The sequence below is a fragment of the Chiloscyllium plagiosum genome, unplaced genomic scaffold (genome assembly GCF_037043375.1).
Source record: "Chiloscyllium plagiosum isolate Xiang-an unplaced genomic scaffold, Cpla_swu_hap1 HiC_scaffold_4, whole genome shotgun sequence".
In the NCBI taxonomy this organism is placed as follows: Eukaryota; Metazoa; Chordata; class Chondrichthyes; order Orectolobiformes; family Hemiscylliidae; genus Chiloscyllium; species Chiloscyllium plagiosum.
The window spans coordinates 128,843,008-128,865,843 of NW_028270142.1; the positions used below are offsets into that span (position 1 = coordinate 128,843,008).

At 45.1% G+C, this 22,836-nt stretch overlaps 1 protein-coding gene across 1 annotated transcript in view; it reads left to right on the forward strand.

Moving 5' to 3' along the window:
* The first annotated feature begins 22,167 nt into the window (after nt 1-22,167).
* Nucleotides 22,168-22,836, forward strand: part of arhgap28 (Rho GTPase activating protein 28) — a 189,820-nt gene continuing 189,151 nt past the window's right edge. Inside the window, exon 1 of the mRNA XM_087986671.1 lies at nt 22,168-22,236. The gene's annotated coding sequence lies outside the window, so the exon portion shown is untranslated. The remainder of the gene's footprint in view (nt 22,237-22,836) is intronic.

Genomic DNA, 22,836 nt, shown 5'->3' on the forward strand with positions numbered 1-22,836 from the left:
CTTCTTCAAGGACCGCAATTTTCCCCCCCAACGTGGTCGACGATGCCCTCCACCGCATCTCCTCTGCCCTTGAGCCCCGCCCCTCCAACCGCCACCAGGACAGAACCCCACTGGTCCTCACCTACCACCCCACCAATCTCCATGTACAGCGCATCATCCGCCGTCATTTCCACCACCTCCAAATGGACCCCACCACCAAGGATATATTTCCCTCCCCTCCCCTATCAGCATTCCGTAAAGACCACTCCCTCCGTGACTCCCTTGTCAGATCCAAACCCCCCACCAACCCAACCTCCACTCCCGGCACCTTCCCCTGCAACCGCAGGAGGTGCAAGACTTGCGCCCACACCTCCCCCCTCACCTCCCTCCAAGGCCCCAAAGGAAACTTCCATATCCGCCACAGATTCACCTGCACCTCCACACACATCATCTATTGCATCCTCTGCACCCGATGTGGCCTCCTCTATATTGGGGAGACAGGCCGGCTACTTGCGGAGCGTTTCAGAGAACACCTCTGGGACACCCGGACCAACCAACCCAACCACCCTGTGGCTCAACATTTCAATTCTCCCTCCCACTCCACCAAGGATATGCAGGTCTTTGGACTCCTCCATCGCCAGACCACAACAACATGATGGTTGGAGGAAGAGCGCCTCATCTTCCGCCGAGGAACCCTCCAACCACAAGGGATGAACTCGGATTTCACCAGTTTCCTCATTTCCCCTCCCCCCACCTTGTTTCAGTCAAATCCATCGAATTCAGCACCACCTTCCTAACCTGCAATCTTCTTCCCAACCTCTCCGCCCCCACCCCAGTCTGACCTATCACCCTCACCTTGACCTCTTTCCACCTATCACATTTCCGACGCCCCTCCCCCAAGTCCCTCCTCCCTACCTTTTATCTTAGCCTGCTGGACAAACTTTCCTCATTCCTGAAGAAGGGCTTATGCCCGAAACGTCGATTCTCCTGTTCCCTGGATGCTGCCTGACCTGCTGCGCTTTTCCAGCATCACATTTTCAGCTCTGATCTCCAGCATCTGCAGACCTCACTTTCTCCTCTAAGATAAAAGGTAGGGAGGAGAGTATTGGGGGAGGGGTGTTGGGAATCCGATAGGTGGAAGGAGGTTAAGGTGAGGGTGATAGGCTGGAGAGGGGGTGGGGGCAGAGAGGTCGGGAAGGTGATTGCAGGTCAAGAAGGCGGTGCTGATTCTGAGGGTTTGGACTGAGAAAAGGTGGGGGGAGGGGAAATGAGAAAGTTGGAGAAATCTGCATTCATCCCTTGTGGTTGGAGGGTTCCTAGGCGGAAGATGAGGCGCTCTTCCTCCAGGCGTCCATGGTCTGGCGATGGAGGAGGCCAATGATCCTTGGCGGAGTGGGAGGGGGAGTTAAAGTATTCAGCCATGGGGCAGTTGGGTTGATTGGTGCGGGTGTCCCAGAGGTGTTCTCTGAAACCTTCCGCAAGTAGGCAGCCTGTCTCCCCAATGTATAGGAGGTCCCTCCACCCCTCTCACCCACTCCAACCTCTCACCCTCGGAACGTGCAGCCTTCCACTCCCTCCACTCCAACCCCAACCTCACCATCAAACCAGCAGACAAGGGAGGCGCGGTGGTAGTTTGGCGCACCAATCTTTATATTGCTGAGGCTAAACGCCAGCTCGCGGACACCTCCTCCTACTGCCCCCTTGACCATGACCCCACCCCTCACCACTAACCCATCATCTCCCAGACCGTCCATAACCTCATCACCTCAGGGGATCTCCCATCCACCGCCTCCAACCTCATAGTCCCACAACCCCGCACCGCCCGTTTCTACCTCCTGCCCAACATCCACAAACCCGACTGCCCCGGCCGACCCATTGTCTCAGCCTGCTCCTGCCCAACCGAACTCATCTCGGCATACCTTGACACGGTCCTGTCCCCCTTAGTCCAAGAACTCCCCACCTGCGTTCGGGACACCACCCATGCCCTCCACCTCCTCCATGATTTTCGCTTCCCTGGCCCCCAACGCCTTCTCTTCACCATGGACATCCAGTCCCTATACACCTCCATCCCCCACCACGAAGGCCTCAAAGCCCTCCGCTTCTTCCTTTCCCACCGAACCAACCAGTACCCTTCCACTGACACCCTCCTTCGACTGACTGAACTGGTCCTCACTCTTAACAACTTCTCCTTCCAATCCTCCCACTTCCTCCAAACCAAAGGAGTAGCCATGGGCACCCGCATGGGCCCTAGCTATGCCTGCCTCTTCGTTGGAAATGTGGAACAGTCCATCTTCCGCAACTACACTGGCACCACCTCCCACCTTTTCCTCCACTACATTGATGACTGTATTTGCGCTACCTCGTGCTCCCACGAGGAGGTTGAACAGTTCATCCACTTTACTAACAGCTTCCACCCCGACCTCAAATTTATCTGGACCATCTCAGACTCCTCCCTCCCCTTCCTAGACCTCTCCATCTCTATCTTGGACGACCGACTCAACACGGACGTATACTATAAACTGACTGACTCCCACAGCTACCTAGATTACACCTCTTCCCACCCTGCCCCCTGTAAAAACGCCACCCCATATTCCCAGTTCCTTCGACTTCGCCGCATCTGCTCCCAAGAGGACCAATTCCAATACCAAACAACCCAGATGGCCTCCTTCTTCAAAGACAGTAATTTCCCCTCAGACATGGTTGACGATGATCTCCATCGCATCTCCTCCCCTTTCCGCTCCTCCCTTGAACCCCACCCCTCCAATCGCCATCGGGACAGAACCCCACTAGTCCTAACGTACCACCCCACCAACCTCCAGCTACATCAGATCATGCTTCGTCATTTCTGCCACTTCCAAACAGACCCCACCACGAAGGATATATTTCCCTCCCCACCCCTATCAGCGTTCCGGAAAGACCACTCCCTCCGTGACTCCCTTGTCTGATTCACACCCCCCACTACCCAACCTCCACTCCCGGCACCTTCCCCTGCAACCGCAAAAATGCAAGACTTGCACCCACACCTCCCCACTCACTTCCCTCCAAGGCCCTTCAATATCCATCAAAAATTCACCTGCACCTCCACACACATCATTTACTGCATCCGCTGCACCCGATGTGGCCTCCTATACATTGGGGAGACAGGCCACCTACTTGCGGAATGTTTCAGAGAACACCTCTGGGACACCCGCACCAACCAACCCAACCGCCCCATGGCTGAACACTTTAACTCCCCCTCGCACTCCACCAAGGACATGCAGGTCCTTGGCCTCCTCCATCGCCAGACCATGGCAACACGACGCCTGGAGGAAGAGCGCCTCATCTTCCGCCTAGGAACCCTCCAACCACAAGGGATGAATACAGATTTCTCCAGCTTCCTCATTTCCCCTCCCCCCACCTATTCTCAGTCCCAACCCTCAAACTCAGCACTGCCTTCTTGACCTGCAATCTTCTTCCCGACTTCTCCTCTCCCAACCCCTCTCCAGCCTATCACCCTCACCTTAACCTCCTTCCACCTATCGCATTCCCAATGCCCCTCCCCCAAGTCCCTCCTCCCTATCTTTTATCTTAGCCTGCTTGGCACACCCTCCTCATTCCTGAAGAAGGGCTTATGCCCGAAACGGCGATTCTCCTTCTCCTTTGATGCTGCATGACCTGCGCTTTTCCAGCAACACATTTTTAAGCTCTGATCCCCAGCATCTGCAGTCCTCACTTTCTCCTAGTTTGAGAGGGGACTTATAGAGATTAGATTAGATTAGATTACTTACAGTGTGGAAACAGGCCCTTCGGCCCAACAAGTCCACACCGACCCGCCGAAGCGTAACTCACCCATACCCCTACATTTACCCCTTTACTTAACACTACGGGCAATTTAGCATGGCCAATTCACCTGACCTGCACATCTTTGGACTGTGGGAGGAAACCGGAGTCCCCGGAGAAAACCCACGCAGACACGGGGAGAACGTGCAAACTCCACACAGTCAGTCGCCTGAGTCGGGAATTGAACCCGGGTCTCTGGCGCTGCGAGGCAGCAGTGCTAACCACTGTGCCACCGTGCCGCCCACAAATGTATCAGAGTCTGAGGTACATAGAAAGGGTTAATAGAAGATAACATTTCCACAATAGGGGGGCCAATAATTGGGGGTGGGGCCTAGATTTAAGCTAAGAGGAGAGTTGAGGAGAATGTTTTTCACCCAGAGGATGGTGGAAGTCTGGAGCTCACCACCTGAAGGTTTGGTTGAATCATAAACACTGAACATTTAAGGAATATTCAGATAATCACTTAGAGTCATAGAGATTCAATGTTTTTGAGAAGATTTGTAGCTCGGATGCTCGTTGTTGTGGTTCTGTTCGCTGAGCTGGGAATTTGTGTTGCAGACGTTTCGTCCCCTGTCTAGGTGACATCCTCAGTGCTTGGGAGCCTCCTGTGAAGCGCTTCTGTGATCTTTCCTCCAGCATAATGCTGGAGGAAACATCACAGAAGCGCTTCACAGGAGGCTCCCAAGCACTGAGGATGTCACCTAGACAGGGGACAAAACGTCTGCAACACAAATTCCCAGCTCGGCGAACAGAACCACAACAGTCATAGAGATGTACAGCATGGAAACAAACCCTTGGGTCCAACCCGTCCATGCTGACCAGATATCCCAACCCAATCTAATCCCACCTGCCAGCACCCGGTCCATATCCCTCCAAACCCTTCCTATTCATATATCCATCCAAATGCCTCTTAAAAATGTTGCAATTGTACCAGCCTCCACCACTTTCTCATTCCATACACGTACCACCCTCTGTGTGAAAAAGTTGCCCCTTAGGTCTCTTTTGTATCTTTCTCCTCTCACCCTAAACCTATGCCCTCTAGTTCTGGACTTTGTCTATTTATTCTATCCATGCCCCTCATAATTTTGTAAACCTCTATAAGGTTGCCCCTCAGCCTCCGACGCTCCAGGGAAAACAGCCCCAGCCTCTCCCTATAGCTCAAATCCTCCAACCCTGGCAACATCCTTGTAAATCTTTTCTGAACCCTTTCAAGTTTCACAACATCTTGAGACCAGAATTGCACGCAATATTCCAACAGTGGCCTAACCAATTTCCTGTACAGCCGCAACATGACCTCCCAACTCCTGTACTCAATACTCTGACCAATAAAGAAAAGCATACCAAATGCCTTCTTCACTATCCTGTCTACCTGCGACCCCACTTTCAAGGATTGTGCTGCTGTAGACTCCAATTGCTGGAAAATGGGGTTAGTGTAGTCAGATCTTTGTTGGCTAGTGCAGATACAACAGGCCAAATGACTACCATTAAGAGAATTGCTACCCTCTGATTGCCCTTGTAGTCACAGTAGTTATATAGCTGGTCCAGTACAGTTTCTGGTCAATGGTAAGCCCGAGGATGTTGATAGTGAGGCTTTCAATGTTTCTTTCTTGATTATTTTCAGTGAATTGGTCTCTATAGCCTTCTGTGGTAGAAAATTCCATAGCTTCCGTCGGGTATATGAATATGATGTCCTTGTCTTTCCAAATTATGGAGGTCATGGATTTGGAAGGTGCTGTCACAGCTTCTCAACTTCTGACTGTAACAGATCTCCATTTGCGTTTTCTAATATTTTTCTCTTCACATATTTCTTCATCATGGTAATATCATTGAACATCAAGTGTTGGATGGGTGATGGTTGGATTCTCTCTTGTTGGAGATAGTCATTGCCTGCTACTCATGTGGCACAAGTGATCCTTATCATTTCAACTCTATACGTTGTCAGGTCTTTCAGCATATGGACACATTCTCACTTCTGATATTATGATGGAGAAAAGATCATTGATGAAGCAGCTGAAGATGGTTCCACCTAAGACATTTCCCTGTGTTTCAAGGACGCCAGGAGAAACTTAGCTATTTTCTAATCAACCTGTTCAGAGATGTTATTGCACATCTCTGGAGCAGGTGGCATTTGAACCTCCTGGCTCTGAGGTAGGGTTGCTACCACTGTGCCACAAGAAACTTATCCACTGTTGAAGAATTGATAACAGAGGATGTTAATATACAGGGATTGGCAAAAGAAGCAGATGTGACGAGAGGAAATCTTGTTGTGATCAAGAATGAACAGTGTGTAATCATTTGAACCTTTTGAGGAAGTTGAATAAAGGCTTGAAAGATGTTTTCTCTAGGGCTAGAGTACAAGAACGGAACTAATTAGAATTATCTAGCAAAGACCCAGCACAGATATGATGTTTCAAAGTGCCGTCGTATGTTCTTTATGATTGTATGAATTTACAATAAAAACCCTGATGCAATAATATGGACTAGAGGATTGGGCACAACTTTTAGAATTGGCCAGCCAAACGATGAATACTCAATAACTTTACCCAGATGGTAGTTTCATAGGGCGTTCTGATGTTTTTGTGCAGCATAAATTGTTTGGGAGAGGGAGGTGGAGGGGGGAAGGGTTGTTGGATGGAGTCTTTATGAAGTGAATTGGGAAAGGTAAGGTTAGGGAAGAAGGCTCTTCATTATAATGGGCACTGGCAGCCATGGATGTGGGGGAGGAGGAAGAACGAGATTCAGGGCACTCTGCCAACATTAACAAAAGGCATTCCTTTACATTTGTTCAGCAGGTTTCCTGCTCAACAGTCAGTCCGATTGAAAGGTATGGCTGATCGCCAGGCAGGAAAGCTTGTGGCAAGGCCATCTCTGAGGCAGGGAAGGAAGGGAAGGAAGGGAAGGAGTGGGTGAGCTATCACCGACAGCATAGGGGCACATCACTGGAGGAGGTGGGGTGGGGTGCACGGTCACAGAGACTTTAAACTTGAGCTATTCATTTTGGATGGTGTGTTGCTCACATGCCAAGATTGTGAGGGTGTATGTTACAATCATGAGGATCACAGGAAATGTAGGGGATTCAGGGCAGGATGATTTGGACAAGGGAGGAAGGTTGTGAGATGGGGAAGTGGGATTAGGGAGTTGGAGATTAGAAGGCAGGAACGTCAGAGATCAGGGAGGATTGTCTATGATTGTGCAGTATGTTAAGGGATAAACTTTGCTGGATGTGGAGGAAAGGTTTCTCTCCCTCCTAGTCCACAAGCAGAGCTTTAGAATCAATAACCTCACTTGTTGAACTCCTCTTGCTCCCTTTTCTTTAGTGCACTCCCCCAAATCCTGAAATCCCAGGCTCCTTAAAAGCTTTTACTGATTGTCCTGCCACATGCAAATACATAAACGTATAAATTAAAAGCAAGAGTAGACTATTCACTCCCTCTGATCTGATCTGCCATTCAGTACAATCATGGCTGATCTTATTGTGGTCTCTACTCTGCTAACTGCCCTCTAGTTCAGAGCAGGCACCTGCTGAATCCAGGCCTTAGTCTTGGTCAGCAGGCACCAACATCATTGGGCGTGCTCTAAGGGCAGTCACCCCTGGACATAACATTGGCAATGGACATGCACCAGACCCAAAATTACCCTCTAGGTGCATTTCTGACTCTCTTACAACATGCTTCTGCATTTTAATGTTGGACTTTGGAATGCACCAGCACCTTTTCTTGGAATGCTGCTGCCAGGCCATTTTGTTCAGATGGACAGGCAGTCAGTTCACGGATTCACAGAAGGAGAATCTCAATGATCCTCGCTTATAATCTTAGCGTTCGTTCACTTTGCCCCGACTTGGATGTGCACTGCATCTCAGCTTTCCTCTGCCTTGCCTTTTTTTCCTTTGCTTCGACAGCCAGAGCTTAAACACTCAAGAGTACTTCTTTCTTGCTTTGCCATTAACACCGACTCAAAGCCAGGCAGTTTGTTAGAGTTGTCAGCAGTGAGCAGTCAAGGGAAGGGTGGGAACATGTGGTTGTGCAGCATCAATCTTACAGCTTCTCTACTGTCAGCAGATTCTGCAGCAAATACACTGCATGTGCTTCAACCAAATGGTCATATCTCAAGTCCAGGGGGTGAAGTCTTCAGTCAGGCTAAAGAAAACACCCAGGAGCCCAGGTACAGTAGGAAAAGGGCAGCTTCTGATATCAGTCAGCCTAGGGGCTTTGACATGATTAATCGGTAGCTTGAGTTGCAGGGTCCATATCACTCCAGGCCCATAGCCAGGCCATTGTCAGTGCTGCAGCTCCAGTGGAACCAGTCCAGGGAGCTGTGCTAAGTCAGTCAGCCCGACCAGTAATGCCAGCATTCTGTGAATGAATAAAATGATACAGGAAGTGTGTGGTTTGGAGGGTCAGTGCGGTCTGCTTTGAAAACTTTTTATAAATTGCAACATCCCATTTGTCCCCAACTCAATCATTGTCGGAAGCTCAAATTATCCCCACTGTTTCAGAGTGTTTCTTTAAATGACAATAATGCACCCGGAGTCCTCCAAATGATAAAAGTCTTCGGAATGCACTTAACATTTTTATATAAATAGTCTCGGGACTATATTATTACTGGTTATGCAAAGAAGGTCTCATGCCCGAAACGTCTATTCTTCTGCTCCTTGGATGCTGCCTGACCTGCTGCGCTTTTCCAGCAACACATTTTCAGCTCTGATCTCCAGCATCTGCAGTCCTCACTTTCTCCTGGTTATGCAAAGGCCAAACTACAGATGGGACTCAGTGCCTTTGTGCAAAATGCCTTTTATTTGCTTAGAAAGGGGAGCGCAGTACGTATAATCAATGCAAATTGCTTGCAGTTGATGGTACGAGAAAGAACAAGCACTCATGTAGCACCTTATCGTTCCTCCTTACAGCTGGAAACACTTCACATTCAAATTATTTATGTCTTGAAGTGTAGTCACTGTTGTTAAGCAAGCAAAGGCAGCTGCCAATGGTGCTCCAAACAACATTCTGTAAACATTGAGTGGATAAATTACTGACTGCTCTGTTTCTGGCATTTTTTTATCTTGAAGAAGGAATATAAGCCAAGATACTGAGTGAACTCATGCTCCCTTTCCACTGAAACCTTTTCAATACTTAGGTGATTGTGGGTTGGGAGCTAACTGTTCAGTATTTTAACTGAATGATACCACCTCAGAAAATGCAGCACTGTGTCAGTAGTGCACTGGGACATGTATGCAAGGTAATTGGGTATACACATTGTACTAAGGCAAGGTACAATTCTTTGTGTGTTACAAGGCAAATTTTCCAGAACTTTATAGCAAACCTTTCATCATTAACCTGACCTTGCATGACCTCTGCATATTCCTTTCTTTCTTAAGCAAAAATGGATCGTATCGCTCCCCAAACAACTTTTTTAGATCTGAGTCTAATTGGAATGATATTCTCCATCCTCAATAATATTAAGGATTTAAAGAATTCAGAATATATTGCCACTGTTCTCAGTGCGGAAGACAGCATGATTCTATATTTCGGGTTCAATGTTTCTGTCGATTTCTTTTGGGAGATGTGGGTCCAAAAGGATGGTTGGTAAAACTTACTAATTCAACAAATCTTGCTAAACTCAGCAGTCATTCACTGATCAGCTGGTTTATTTCAAACACGCTTGGCCTGGCAATGCTTTTGGAATGGTGTTGTCATGTTTCATTGCAAATAAAACACTGGTTTTCCATTTTAAAAGTATGCAGATCTTTGGCTGTAACTATACCCTGCTAATACTCAGTAATAACAAATCATGCTTACAGCTGGAAGTTTTAAAGAAGATTTATTAGAAATAATCACTTGATGATACATAACTTGCTGAGAAAACAGTCATGCTGTCAAAATGTTTTGTCTTGCACTCATCAGGACAGAATTGCAAGAACACCAAATCCCAAAGGGAATTTCTAATACATGAGAAGAGAGTGCTGTTTGGTTGGCAGGTCAACGCTGATTGGTTGAGCTGTTGCCATGGAAGATGCATCAGGGAACAGTTAGCTGCCAAACTACCATTTAAGTTCAAATTTACCAAGTTGTCTCGAATTCATCAAGGCATTGACATGGGCAACAGTTGTATAAGATACAATATGTGGGCATGTTCTTTCCCTTTGCAAATACTGAGGGGCTAAGCTAATGCCTGATAACTTCCAAAAAGTGTACATGTTATACTGTCTGCAGTTTATCAGCTGCAGCTTACTATAGGCATTTATGTTGTGTAAATTCGCCATAGCCAGTATGCACTTGAAAAAATTCACACCCAACATCTGCCTGTGTGTCTTTCATGGATAAAGAAAGACTTGTGGGACTAGTGTAGATCTAGAATACTTTTTTGTTGGTGTACACTTTATGGGCCAAAGGTCCTCTTCTACACTGTATGATTATCTGATTGTGTTTGTATGGTGTTTCTCACTGTCTAGGGGAGGCCCAAATGCTTTAGAGTCAATGAACAGGTCACTGTTGTAATGTGGAGAACACAACAGCCAAGTTATGCACAGTAAGCCCTTGTAAATATTAATGTAACAAAGAACAGATTTTAAAAAAAATTTATCAGTCTTGTGATGTTGTTTAATAGCTGCATGTTGGTCATATTTCACTGTCAATAACTCAACTGTTCTTCTGCACAATAGTGCCATGGGACTGTTTATATCCACTTGTGCAGAGTGGACAAGGCCTTATCTGAAATACGGCATCTCCCACAGTACAGCACTCCTTTGCTATCACACTCGGTTGTTAAGAGAGACTTTTTGGGCTGAGCACTCTGGAATGGGAGGTTGAGTTTCTAAACATCTGAATCAGAGACGGGGGCTGCTTCACTCCTCTGTGCTTAAAGATTGCAACATCCGTCCTCTAACTGTTGCCGGCCCCCGGTTGTATATTTACATAGAACCCCTACAGAATCACATGAAAAAAAGTGTTTGAGGTCCTTGCGCATGTAGAATATTGCATCAGGCAAGCCTTGACCATCTGAAATAAAAACAGAAAATGCTGGAGAACCTCATCTGGTCTGGCAGCGTCTGTGTAGGAAGAAATTGACTTAATGTTTCAAGTCTGATTTGACTCTATTTCGGAACTCCACTGGGGCAGCCAGAAGTCTCCATATTTCTTGGTTTTGAACCGCCACTATCGGTGAACAATAGGTTTAAATCTCAGTTCAACTGGATGGTAAATATTGTCATTTATTTGGTGGCTGTAAGGGTACTGAAATATCTCCACACAGGCTGGTATCCCATCACCAAGTCACCATTTATTTACTTGTGGAGAATTCTTGACTCTAGTAATACTCTCTTCAGAATCACCCAGAACCTCCGACATGCCGATTTTTAAATCTGTCATCCAGTGCTCCCCGATTAGCCCAGGCTAACAGCCCCAGTCAGGGAACTCTTATTCCATGAGATCCATCTGGCAATCACTGCAGGGTACAAGAATGAATACTGAGTTCATGTCATTCAGTGTGGAAACCGTATACATTGCCACACTAGTCCATTATGGTGGTATTGAGTCAGACACATCGCTGAGGCAAAATACTGACCCAGGAACACTTGATGCTGACACTGGAGGGAGTTAACAAACCATGACTGCTCTGTGCATCAGTCTGTATCTTCATGAGGCCCTGTGTCAAATACAGGGCCTTCCTGAAATGTAAGCAGTGATATACAGACATTGCCTGTCACCCTGGCATTTACCAATCTGAGTTGGTTGAGTTAACAATAACAGGGGTCCACAATTAGTTCCTTGGCTGAGCCAGTAAAGATATCGACACACTCAGGCTAGGATCTGTGGGAGCATTTCCTTCATTTCAAATAGTGGGGACTTCATATACCATCTTTCAAACCCAAAATATCAGCATGTCTGCACTCCCCCAAGCATTATTTTAGCAGTTTTTGTTATTCTGTACAGGAATCATATACACACAAAAACAGGCACAATAGTTCATGCCAGTTCTGAGAAATCTATTTTTCCTTTCTGCTGGCTGATCCTCAATGTATTTCCAGCACTTGTAGCTTTGCTTTTTCAGATTTACGGTAATTGACTGTTTACCTTCAAAACAATGAAAAATACTCACTATGGCCCTAAAATATGACCAACTGTGAGGGGAGATTTCTCCATTGTTCATGGATCAGTGAAATTTCTAGCCAGTGCTTCTACCTTCCCTTTCAGTCTCTCAGCTATCGATGATCCTTCAGTGTGGCAGGGTCAACATTGTGGAAGCAGCCCTCCCAAGTGGCAGTGTGATCGCACCTATATCAATAAGGCAGCTAACATAGAACATAGAAAATAGAACATAGAAGAATACAGCGCAGTACAGGCCCTTTGGCCCTCGATGTTGTGCTGATCCAAGCCCACCTAACCTACACTAGCCCACTATCCTCCATATGCCTATCCAATGCCCGTTTAAATGCCCATAAAGAGGGAGAGTCCACCACTGCTACTGGCAGGGTATTCCATGAACTCACGACTCGCTGAGTAAAGAATCTACCCCTAACATCTGTCCTATACCTACCATCCCTTAATTTAAAGCTATGCCCCCTTGTAATAGCTGACTCCATACGTGGAAAAAGGTTCTCATGGTCAACCCTATCTAAACCCCTAATCATCTTGTACACCTCTATCAAGTTACCCCTAAACCTTCTTTTCTCCAATGAAAACAGCCCCAAGTGCCTTAGCTTTTCCTCATACGATCTCCTACCATACCAGGCAACATCCTGGTAAACCTCCTCTGCACCCCTTCCAGTGCCTCCACATCCTTCCTACAGTATGGCGACCAAAACTGCACACAATACTCCAGATGTGGCCGCACCAGAGTCTTATACAACTGCAACATGACCTCAGGGCTCCGGAACGCATTCCTCTACCAATAAAAGCCAGTACGCCATATGCCTTCTTCACCGCACTATTTACCTGGGTGGCAACTTTCAGAGATCTGTGTACATGGACACCAAGATCTCTCTGCTCATCCACACTACCAAGTATCCGACCATTAGCCCAGTACTCCGTCTTTTTGTTACTCTTACCAAAGTGAATCACCTCACACTTACCTACATTGAACTCCATTTGCCACCTTTCTGCCCAGCTCTGCAACTTATCTATATCCCGCTGTAACCTGACACATCCTTCCTCACTGTCAACAACTCCACCGACTTTCGTATGATCCGCAAACTTGCTCACCCAACCTTCTAGCCCCTCCTCCAGGTCATTTATAAAAATGACAAACAGCAATGGTCCCAAAACAGATCCTTGCGGAACACCGCTAGTAACTGCACTCCAAGATGAACCTTTACCATCAATTACTACCCACTGTCTTCTTCCAGCCAGCCAACTCCTAATCCAAACCTCCAACTCACCCTCAATGCAAAACCTCCGTATTTTTTGCGGTAGCCTACCATGGGGAACCTTATCAAACGCCTTACTAAAATCCATATACACCACATCTACCGCTTTACCCTCGTCTACCTCCTTAGTCACCTTCTCAAAGAATTCAATAAGGTTTCTGAGGCACGACCTGCCCTTCACAAAACCATGCTGACTATCCTTGATCACATTATTCCCATCCAGATGTTCATAAATCCTATCCCTTACAATTCTCTCTAAGACTTTGCCCACAACAGAAGTGAGACTCACTAACCATTACCTTCTCATGGGCATTTAGGAATGGGCAATAAATACTGGTCCAACAATTGACGCCCACATTACCTGAATGAATTTAAAGACAAACTGAGTCCACAAACCGACTGTGGGCAGTATTTCCCCAGCCCTTAAACAATGCGGGCTATGATGGGAAATTCAGGAGAATGGGGCGAGAAGTTGTATGAGACCTTTCTTAACATTGGGAACAAGAGTCGCATTATCCAACCAGATCTCTGATGTCAATATCAGATTCTTGCTAATGAGCATCAGGAGGCCTATTAACAGGGGTTATTACTCATCATTACCATCAGTAATTAATTTTGCCTTCAGCGTCAATGCAAATTTAGCCACTGTGCCCTCCACCTTCGAATCCACTGGCATTCCAGAGCCAAGTGCCAAGGTAGCATGCTTAATACTACTTTCCAGCAAACTTGATGCCTCTGCTAGCATTCTTTCACTCACTGCCTTAGTTGGAGCAGCCTGGAGATCCAATTGCAGAATCTGGTAAGTGAGATCACAAAGGGTGCTTCAGAGCTAGTGGCAGAGCGAATAGGGCAAGGAAAATGAGAGAATTAAGTTCTTAAGCTGAGGGTCAGTAGACACCTGACTCGGAGTTACTGTTGAATGTGATATAGTGACTGTGATGGGGATTTTCCACTTTTGTTTGATGATATATAATAAATTACTTAGGGTCACACAGTGCAGAAAAGGCCCTTCGGTCCATCGAGTCTGCACTGACATAACTACCACAAAAGGCATGCGAATCCCAATTTCCTGCACTTGTCCCAATTAATGCAAGTGTCAATTGTAAATATGGAAGAGCAAAACCACAAATGCTGAAAATACATGGAGGATCAATGAGCGGAAAGATAGAGTAAGCAGATATCTGATTTGGGTTACAGCTCTGTGAACCTTGATGTGGTGGTTCTTCCTTTTGTCTGAAGACTGAGCATTAGATTGATTGAAGGCACTTTACAATTACACTCAAAAGGAGTCATTTGTGAATGGCCAATTCAGCAATATGGCACAGAAAATAAACATGGTCATTCCAGAAAGAGCCACAGCACTTGTCCTAAATAGGGGCAGCAGCAATCCTTGGGGTAGATTACATTTCCCCTTTGTAACCCTGACTGCTGACAAGAGCTGATTGAATGATCAGTTTGAGAGGGCTTTCTCTTCCTGCATGGACAGAATTGGTGACTCGGTGGTGTCATTAATTGTCAATTAAGTCCAACTGGAATCAGTATTTCCCACAAAGCATGACTGATCTGTTATATCACACAGCATCTTACACTGTGCAATCACCTCGATGTGGCATTTCTAACAGTCCTCAGAACCCACACAGGATTTGATTGTTTCATTCTGTAACTGATCTTATGAATTGCAGTTGTTGTCCCAAACAAATTCATCCAGTTCTTTTATAAAAGGTGTCATAAACCACTTGACCTTCAGATTCCATTCCACATATCCATTAGACTGTGAGAGTAATGGTTTATTGCTGGCTGCTCAAAGAGTTCTCTCTTTTTATGAATTACCCTTATTGACCTAATTAAGCACATTAACTATCTCTTGGCGTCCAGTAAAGGCTATTTCCCAACATGGTAACTGCATGACTGAACTTTGTGTACTTCCAAACCATGGGCTTTTACATTCCTGACATTATGAGGGATAGTCAAGGATTCAAATTCTCAGATTAAGAGGATGCACATATAATACAGAGATAAGGAAGACTTCCTTCTCTGGAGGGTAGTGAATTTATGGAACACTTTACTGCTGAAGACTGTCAAGACTGGATCATTAATTATTTTGAAGGCCGAAATAGGAAGATTTTGAATTATTCAGGGAATCGAGTATTACGGGTATAAGTGGAGTTGAGGACTATGAAATCAGCAAAAAAAAGATTTGATGGCTTGTTTCAGCTCTGAACATCTTATAGTCTTATGATGGAGAACTTTAACTATTTTAATTACCCTCAAGTGATTTTCCTCTTTTTTGAGGAAGGTAAATTATCTATTGGTATTGGATTGATAGAGGTTTAGAAGTAAGCCAAACCCTCATGCCAGGCTTATTAAGCAAATAGCTGGAATAGGATGGTCTGCAACACTGCAGGAATTGCCTGGTCATTGCCTGGAATCTGTCAATTGGGATTGCTAGTTTTCCCATTCCAGTTGGCCATTCCTTACTGTGTTGAACAGGACAGACAGTGTAAAGTGTAAATGTCCTTTGTTCTGGTTACTAGTATACCTTTAGCTAGTTAAACTGTGGCAGTACAGACTGGGGCCTCCAAAACTTGGCTCTGTGTACTCGTGCCTCAGTTTTCAAGTTGGTGTGGCACTGATAAGCGTTGTGAATGGGAGAGTATATAAGGCAGCAATGTATTAAATGTTTCTTTCAATTTAGGGTAAATTGATTTGGTTGCCATGGGGCCTAAAGTAGAAACCCACAGAATCTCAGGTACTAGCTTTCATAACACAAAAGAGGTCCTTCTAGGTACAGATTCTCAGTCCGAGATCCTGAAGATCGAGAGTGATTGAAAGTGGGTGTTCTGAGAATTAAAGAGAAAAAGGTTTGTCTCAAGCAACTAGGAAATGGTTCTCAGTTCGCAGAGATGCAATTTGTGGAGATTTAAGAACAAGGGAGCTGTCAGAGGGCATCTTGCTGCTTGCAAGTGCTGGAAGACTGAGTAAAGCTACTTTTGAAAGAACTCATCTTGACACGACAGGGAGCAGGGAGACTGCTGCAGAGATTAGAAGGGGTTTGGACTTGAAAGTGTGGCATAATGTTGAATCATTTTTGTTTGTGTTAATTGTTATGATTAGATTAGATTCCCTACAGCGTGGAAACAGGTCCTTTGGTCCAACAAGTCCACACTAACCCTCCGAAGAGTAACCCACCCAAAACCATTTCCCTCTGACTGATGCACCTAACACAATGGACAAGTTGCATGGCCAATTCACCAGACCTGCACATCTTTGGACTGTGGGAGGAAACCGGAACACGCAGACACAGGGAGAACGTGCAAACTCCAAACAGACAGTCACCCAAGGCTGGAATTGAACCTGGGACCCTGGTGCTATGAGGCAGCAGTGCTAGCCACTGAGCCACCGTATCTGCCTCTGTTATGAAGTTGAACCTTTTCTGTATGTTTGTCGCCTATTGACTAATGTTTAGTCTTATATTGATTTCAGTATATTTGTTACAGTAAAAGTCCAAAGACATGAACTCTTATCCAATACTTTCCATTGCAAAACTCATATCTCTATTTAAACTTTCTTGGTCTCTCGAGGGATTTTAAGCGTCACAGCCTTTAAGAAGTATTTAGATGACAGCTTGAAACATCATAGCATACAAAGTTACAGACCAAGTGCTGGAAATTGGGATTAGAGTAGATAGGTGCTTGAGAACTGGTGCAGACACAATGGGCCAAAGTGCCTGTTTACGTGTTGCAGAATTCTACAAATCTATAAGGAAGCCCAGACTTGATCGCTGGTCTATGATGAATTAGCTGAACTTAGCTAGGAAGCAAATACAACATATGGTGTGGCATACAATCAGGTTCAATCTCCTTGGTCTGGCAAAATGATAAATCATCTATCATTTCTGAGCTTCATTTCTACACTATTATCCTTGCTGGAGCTGGTGGATTTCATGTGGATGACAATGTGAATTAAAGTGGTTATGCCTTTGCACAGTTGAATGTGCAATGGTTAAACTTTACAAAGCCTGAGTGGGAACTTGCTACAAATATTTTGTTTTTTAAGTTCAATCTTTTTTTTAAATCTGCATTCGATCAATGTCTAAGTGAGATAAGCACTTAATGAAAACATTCTGCTTGAGTTTGGTTGCTCAGGTAAACATTTTTGTATAACTATTTCAATCCATTTGACGTTTATTAATTCCAGTGTGCCACTGGCATATCCAATAGCACACCAAAACTGTTTTCTTTAGGTCAAGTTAGGGCTGAACGACTGTACAGGAAAGCTCTCTCAGGATCATGTATTATCAAATTCCATTACCAGACTGCTTGCAAGAAAGGGCCATGTTGTTTAAATCTCCGGCTTTAATTCTCTACCCTTTGACACTTCAAAGCAACTTGCTTCAAACTTGATTTCAAAGAATGTTCAGCAATATGAACAAGTAGTCCAGGTTGAATTGTTGAAATGCCTCTCTGTTTTGAATGAATGAGCTTAGTGAAAATTAGCACAGTAGTTGCAGAAGAACAATCATTATTAAGGGCAATATAGAATATTGCAGCCCATCATGTGCAATTGATGGTCTAATTGTGTATTTTCTATTTTTATATTATCACATTTAACTGTAACAAAGGTTGTTCGAGACTAATTTAGCTACCTCACCCATTTAATGATTAATGGCTAATGGCTTTATTGCTGACCTCTCCACTGTGCATTGGAGTCAAAATGTCAGTGTTCCTTGATACTATAACTGCAGGACTATCATGAGAGATGGTAGTGTTTAAGCCAAACCTGCATGTTTACATTAAAAAATCATAAGGATAGCACTGCAATAAACTTGCTCTCTCTTTCAGTAGCACTCTTGATGTCCAAAGGCTGAAATCATGACTTATGGCATGATATCAATATTGGCTTTTACTTTATTCTTTATTCATGGAATGTCGACAAAGTAAAGAGAATGGGCTAGCCCTCAGCTAGTATTGAACCGATATTGGGGTTAGTCTACATCACACTCTAACTATCGAGACAACTGACCAGGCCCTGCGATAAACTTTCTCAGTGTAAAATGTTGATTTTGAGTACTTGATGGTAGTCGAAGGATGATTTTCCACACTCCTGGTGGGGTGCATTGCTCACGGGGAGGAGAGGTGAGTGCTGGGGATGAGGGTGGGAGACAGAAATTTGGTGGAAATGCACCAAGCTGTGCTAATAGAGCAGGGAGCTTGTGCTGTTCCTTCACACAAGTCCTATTGTAAAATACACAAAACATTAAGATGAGAATGAACTCCCTGCCAAATCTTTCCAAATGTATCACTGGCTGGGCAATATGAGGTGCCTTGTGAAGGAGGTGCAATTCAAACTCTGATGAACACCAACCACATTCATAGAGATATGTTGTAAGATATACAAAGTAAGTATTGTAAGGAAGAGAGTGCTTGTGATATTGAGAGTTAATTATTCTTGTCTCAATACACTTTTCTTTGAGAGTCAGGTTAGTTGTTAGTTAATTGCTGATTCTGACTTATTTTTGAGAACTCTTCATTTGTTTTTCAGGTGAGTTAGCATCTGCCTGGCATTATCTTCTCTGTCTTTCTCTCCCTTCATAGGACTTGTCCTTGGGAAGCGAGAGGATGGAGACGGATATTATTGATATAAATGGCACATATATGTCTGTACCAACCACCAATGCAAATACTGAACCGGGGAAACTAATTCAAACCGTATCTTGCTGCAGGGTTTATGTGCTCAGATCACAAGTTACTTTTGCTAACCATTTTGCCAGTCTGATTATATTATTCCCTGTAGGCAGTAGAGAATAAATATGGTACAGGCCGGTCGAGCCTAGTAGATTGAATTTGTGGCATGGAACAATGTAAGGAAAAGGAATATATTTGGCAAAGTAATGCATCAACTTGTCAGATGGTACTGCACTAGTAATCTAGAACATCAGGCTAATGGTTTGAATCCCATCATGACTGATGATAAGATTTAAATTCAATAAACATGTGGAAATTAAAAAAGCTATGTCTAATGACACCATGTAACCATTGTTGATTGTCATAAAAGCCAACCTGGTTCACTAATATTGGAGGAAATGTCTCATTTTTACCTGGTCTGGCTTACATGTGACTTTACACCTACAGCAACGTGGTTGACTCTTATCTGCCTTCTGAAATAGCCTAACAAGACACTTGTAGGGGCAGCACGGTGGCTGAGTGGTTAGTACTGCTGCTTCCCAGCACCAGACACTCAGGTTTAATTCCAACCTCGGGCAACTGTCTGTGGTGTTTGCACATTCTCCCTGCATCTGCATGGTCTCCAGTTTCCTCCCACAGTCCAAAGATATGCTGGTTAGGTGGACTGGCCGTGCTAAAATTGTCCATAATGTGCAGGCTAAGTGGGAAATGCAGGGTTATAGGGAAGGGGTGGATCTGGATGGGATGGCCTTCAGAAGGTCAGCAAGGACTTGATGGGCTGAATGGCCTGCTCCCGTACTGTAGGGATTCTGTGACTCTATTATTTTAGTTCTATCAAACCATCTGTCACAAGGCACTGGAAAAGATGATGGCGAACACAGCCCTTTTGACCCTGCAAATTCCTTTTATTCAATCTTGGGCCTCATGCCAAAATCAAGAGAGCTGTCTCAGACACTAGTCAAACAACAATCAGACAATATCCCAGACACCACCACCATCAGCATCCCTGGATATGTCCTGTCCGACTGGCAGGCCAACCCTAGCAGAGGTAGCAGCACAGTGGTATACAGTCAGGAAGAAGTTCCCCTGAGAGTCCTCAGCATTGACTACAGGCCCCATGAAGTCTTACGATATCAGGTCAAACATGGGCAAAGAAAGCTTCTGCTGATTCTCCCTCAGCTGATGAATCAGTACTCCTCCATGTTGAACAACACTTGGAGGCAGCATTTAACGTGGCAAGGGCACAGAAGGTAATCTGGATGGGGTTTCAATGTCCACTGACAAGAGTGGTTTGGCAACATTATTACTGGATGAGTTCTGGAGGACAATAACCACTAGACAGGGTCGAGGACAGGTGATGAGGGAAGTACCGAGGGGGAGAAATGTACTTGACCTCATCCTCACTAACCTATGTATTGCAGATGCACTGTCCTCGATAGTATCGGTAGGAGTGATCATTGCACAATTCTTTTAGAGATGAATTCCCAACCTCACGTTGAAGATACCATCCATCATATTGTGTAGCACCATCACCATGCTAACTGGCATTAACTTTGAACAGATCAGCAAATCAAGACTGTGCTGCAGACCATCAGTAGCAACAGAACTAAGTTTAAACAAAGTCGTGGCCCAGCATGTCCCCCATTGAGCCATTACCATTAAGCCAGGGACCAATTTTGGTTCAGTGAAGAGTGAAGGTGGGCATGCCAGTAGTGGCACCGGGCATACCTAAAAATGAGGTGTTAACCTGATGAAGCGACAAAACAGGGCTACTTGTGTACCATACTGTGCAAGCAGCACACAGCTTTAGTGATCCCACAACCAATGAATCAGATCTGAGCTCTACCATCAGTCAAGGGTACTGCTGCAGTCATTTGTGGGACTTACCCTGTTCCAGTTCAGGATGTTGGTAATAGGAAGTCTTGTTAGATGAGTACAAGCAGTCTGAGGATTACAGGTAAATCAATCAGGGGGCTGTTCAGATGTCAGTCTCGGGGAGGGGCTGTATATGAGATAAAGAGAGAGACAGTGCATGTTGGAAATGGATGGGAGAGCAGTTAGTGGTGACGTATAAGTAATAGAGGTGGTGAGGTGCTCCAGGGAGTGAATAGGAACCACAGATGACAGGAAAGATTAGTTCTTTGCAGGCTGAGAGGTTTGAGAACCCTTGAGTACTGTGAAGCATGCAAGCCTGGGGGTTGTACTTCATTAGCCTTGGTGAAATGTAATAGCTGGACAGCTGGTTTATGATGCAAAGTGACGTCAAAGGGTGGGTTTAATTCCCGCACTGACAGAGGTGACCATGAAGGTTCTGCCTTCTCACTCTCATCATTTGCCTGAAGTGTAGTGACTCTCGGGTTAAACTCAGTATTGTTAATGACAGAACAGGACTGTGGCAACTCTATCTTAATACCGATCAACAAGAGTCGGTTAGCTCAGCTGACCGGATGGCTGGTTTGCAATACAGTGTGACACCAACAGCATGGGTTCAATTCCCACACTGTCTGAGGTTACCATGAAGGACCAGTCCTGTCTCTCTCTAATGAGAGTGCAGCCAGTGGGACAATGGTGACTTTTATCTTTCTTTTGATCAACTAATACGTACTGTCACTGTTGAACCAGCAGATAGAAGAATGGTGAAAGGACAAGAACATTCATTCGAAGACATGAAAAAAATGCCAAGAAATGAAATGAAAGCAGTTAATTTTGGGACACTAGCACAGATAGATCAGCACTCTGCAGTGTAATGTTGCTCCGCTGCAACAATAACCATACAGGAAAGAGAAAGTGTTAACATTTTTGAGCGTGTGATGGAATGCGAGGTCAAGTTCCTTTCTGTACAACTTGCTCCTAAAATTGCAAATTAAAAATATTTTTTCTCTGACTCGAGTCATTGCAGAACATTTTAATGATCTGTCGGCCCGAGTTGCTTCGAGCTATCACTGCCAAAGTCATAAAGCAACTCTGAACAAGCACCCTAAAAAGACCTCAGCTTCGGAATGGATGCTTTCAAGATTTTTAATATCGGGCCTGAACTGTACAAGGCATTAGTGAGACCACAGCTAGTGTGGAATGTAAATGCCCCCCTGCATAGGGGACCAGTAATCAGGTAAGAAGGTAACGGCCTCCCAGCCTATCAGTCCAGTTGCGACAGGAATGTACAAAATCTGGTTGACCTTCCTCACAAGCTAATGTTTAACCTTAGGGGGAAGAAAAAAAGACATTTGAACGTCTGCAAATCAATCTACCTTTCACCACATGTGGGACTAGTTATGGAAGAAATGGAAAGAAGGAAAATGCTGTGTAATTACATCAGAACAATGCGACGGGAGATGGGAATGAGTTCAAAGACGGAGTGCTGCATTCCTGACCACCGAATCCAAAACGTACACAATTGTGAGGCAGTTTGATTTCAACCTGTTAAATTAAAGGCACCCTTTCCTCCTGAATTGTCCACCATTCAATGAGATCATGGCTGATTCAAACTTGTCCTCAATTTAAATTGCCTGAAGAAGGGCTCATGCCCGAAACGTCGATTCTCCTGCTCCTTGGATGCTGCCTGACCTGCTGCGCTTTTCCAGCAACACATTTTCAGCTCAATTCCAATTTCCTGACTGCTCTCCAGAACCCGTGATATTCCTGTAATTCAGAGTCTGTCTTGTTCATTAACCCTTTTCTGCCATCACTTGCCTGTGGTTTAGGATGTAGCAGCAATACTAGGCTTTGGCTTGGTATTGTGCTGATAGCTGCCACCATCTCCCAGGTGGGTCTGCATTCAAAACAGCTACTGTCATCCCATTAGCTACTAGTTCTGGTCCTAGGGAAGGCCTGCTGCTGCTGCCTATTTGTAATCTCCAATTACTAACATCCTGTTGTGGGGGTTATCATTGACCAGAAACTGAACTGGACTGGACCATCCAAATATTTAGAGGCTTTGATCTTGCTGTGAGCAACTCACCAAAACCTGTCCACTATCTCCATGGCACAAGTCAGGAG